The sequence below is a fragment of the Panulirus ornatus genome, chromosome 42 (genome assembly GCF_036320965.1).
Source record: "Panulirus ornatus isolate Po-2019 chromosome 42, ASM3632096v1, whole genome shotgun sequence".
Lineage (NCBI taxonomy): Eukaryota > Metazoa > Arthropoda > Malacostraca > Decapoda > Palinuridae > Panulirus > Panulirus ornatus.
The window spans coordinates 29,051,986-29,054,597 of record NC_092265.1 but is presented as its reverse complement, the minus strand read 5'-3'; the positions used below and the strand labels follow the sequence as shown (position 1 = coordinate 29,054,597).

General features: G+C 42.1%; 1 non-coding gene across 1 annotated transcript; it reads right to left on the bottom strand.

Moving 5' to 3' along the window:
• Nucleotides 1-2,183: 2,183 nt before the first annotated feature.
• Nucleotides 2,184-2,256, bottom strand: TRNAK-CUU (transfer RNA lysine (anticodon CUU)). Its single transcript has one exon. It is a non-coding gene; the product is annotated as a tRNA-Lys (tRNA).
• Nucleotides 2,257-2,612: the final 356 nt, after the last annotated feature.

Here is a 2,612-nt window from a genome sequence, read left to right as displayed (position 1 = left end):
ACCCAGTGCAGTGCTAACCCAGCGACCATACTTGACGGTTTTATTGTAGTACGATCCATTTTGGGGATGCCAGAGCCCAGGAAACTTCTCATATTCATCAAGTTAGGTTATCATTTCTCTCTGTCCCACTCCGTGATAAAGATAAAACACATCGGATAACCAGAACAGCGCGAACACCCGTCCTGACTGACCACCAACGAGCTACTGAAACCTTTTGAGCACCAAAGTTGCTGACCCAAATTCTATATGGCGCTAGATTCTCTCCCGAAAAGCGCTAAAAAAGCGTTAAACTTGCTAAAATGACAGCGAAAAAAATGCTCTTCGAATTATTTCTGCTCTTTGACGTGCCAAATGATTAATGACAGATACGACTGACTGCTTTAACACTAAAATACTCACCATTATCCCAGATCTGCTAATTATCAATCCACAGTCTCTTCGTCCTCGGTGACCTGGGGTTGTGGTGGTCTATGTGAGGGTCCAGGTTGTGGCTGTGATAACTCATATCTTTTCAATAACCCAATGTTTTTCAGTACTTCCTCAGGCAGTTCATAATCATAACAACAGTTTCCATTTTATCTTAGTCCATACTTGATAGTTAGTATTGCATTTAAGCTTTTGATAATCAATATCGAGGCTTTCACTTCACGATGTTCATATAACTAAAGATTTCCTCCTGTTGCATCCTTGTACGAGGCTGTTTCAGTCCAGAGTGCTAGGGCGCCAGTATTCTGCTTCCACAATACATGATGAAGCTTCCTCACTGGAACTCAATGCGTGTGAGAATTTTTCGTCATCGGTAAACATCTTTGCTAATTCCAGTATTCCAGGCTTTATGGGTTGCAGGCATTCACTTGTACTCAGTGATGACATTGACTGTGACACTTGGACATTGTCTGGCAAACGTTGACGAAGCTGTTTCACCAACTCCACTACAAACTGTATGTATCTTCCTCTAATATCCTTTTCATCAGGAAACTTACATTGTGCCATCTCCTTTTCAAACTCGTTCCTCAAGGACACACGTGGGTCTAAGTAGTTCTCTACTGAATCTCCTTCATCTAATTTCTGCCTGGGATGAGAACCTTAGAACTTATGGAATCAATAAGTTGAATAAGGTCACTTAGCAGTTTGCTTGGATCCTGTACCTCAGCTTCAAGTTTCTCATTTACGCACTGGACTTCTCCAAGAATATGCTTCAGGAATATCAGGAAGGCATAGTTTTTCTTGTCACAAAACATCTCATAGAGATTCTGAGATGTGTAACACCTTTCATCATTTCTTGCCATTTCAATGTGAGTCATAAGTTCAACCCACTGCTGCAGTATCATGACAACTGCTGATTCAATTTACAGCCATCGAGTCTGGCTTAGCTGTATAAATTTCGGTGGAGCTTGACCATCATTGGCAGAGTGGGAGAACCAATTATACGTTTCTCTGATGATCAAATCCAGGTTCCTAGGGAGACACTCTGCTGCAGCATGAGACAACTAGCTGTAGAGAATGACACACACTTGATCAGGATCAGATGAGGAACTTCTAACTTGAGTGTATCATACACTCCACTGTTAACATCTGTCATCACAGAAGCATTGTCGGTGCTAATTGTAATAAGGTTTTGTAACTCCAACCCATTATTCTTAAAAGACTTCTTGATGGGATCACATATCCCATTAGCATTACAGTCAGTCAGCTCAACAAGGTCCAGGAAAGTCGTTATAATCTTTTTCTTACTTTCAGAATAGAACTGGACAGCAATACCCAATAGTTTCGTTACAGTAATGTCATTACTCTCATCAGGTAAGAAGCTAAACTTCTAACTGCCCATATCACTTTTCAAGTTGCTGTTAAAATGCGGGGCAAACACATTGCGCACAACTGCACTACACTTCAACCTTTTTAACCTGAAATTCTTGTATCCTTTACTGTTTGCTAATCCTGCTTTGCAAAGGTTACCGAGATGATGAATAACACGTAATGTACAAAGTTCAGCAGTGAATAGTGACACATTTCCTTCAGTCTCCCGTGCATCCTCACTCACTGTTTCAAACAGACTTCTGGTTTGTCTTTAAGTACTGAATGACTCTTCAGCTGTCTTGTGTTTAGCAGATTGGTTGATCTAGACGAGCGGTGGATGGTATGTTTCAGAGGTTGTTTCATGTTACATCATAGAAAACTGTTACCGCCCAACGTGGGGCTCGAACCCACGACCCCGAGATTAAGAGTCTCGTGCTCTACCGACTGAGCTAGCCGGGCTTATATACAACCTTCTTCGTGTGAATATGTGTGTTTAAACGAGGTTAATAACTGCCATCATTAACCCCTAACAACGCTGTATTATCAGCGATAACGTTCAATAACTCACCTGAGGTCACGTGATAGATACATAAGGGGATCCGACCATGACCTTATCAACGTCCTGAGACCCCGGCTGATGTGTCAGGTTAGATAAGAGGCATAACATCCTCTCTGTCTGATGTTGTGAGAGTAAGATACTAATGGATGGGAGGCAGCAAGTGTGTCTGGGGACACTCTCCTCTCTGTCTGATGTTGTGAGAGTAAGACACTAATGGTTAGGAGGCAGCAAGTGTGTCTGGAGACACTCTCCTCTC